This window comes from Penaeus monodon, chromosome 22, assembly GCF_015228065.2.
Source record: "Penaeus monodon isolate SGIC_2016 chromosome 22, NSTDA_Pmon_1, whole genome shotgun sequence".
Taxonomy (NCBI): domain Eukaryota; kingdom Metazoa; phylum Arthropoda; class Malacostraca; order Decapoda; family Penaeidae; genus Penaeus; species Penaeus monodon.
The window spans coordinates 6,451,243-6,451,453 of record NC_051407.1 but is presented as its reverse complement, the minus strand read 5'-3'; positions in this window follow the sequence as shown (position 1 = coordinate 6,451,453).

Sequence of the window (211 nt, the reverse complement as noted above, 5' to 3'; positions counted from 1 at the left end):
CTTACAAAAGGTACTGGATGGAAAAAGTGACCTTAATGGTCAAGTGGAAGAACAGCGGCTGACCTTGCTTGAAGAGCAGCGCTGACAATGACCATCTCGCGAGGAAAAAGGAAAGACTGAAGGGAAACCATCGAAGGCAGACGCAGAAAATGATGCAAGAATTAAATTAATAGAAGCAGAAGATGAGGATATTGTTTCTTTCACGTCACAA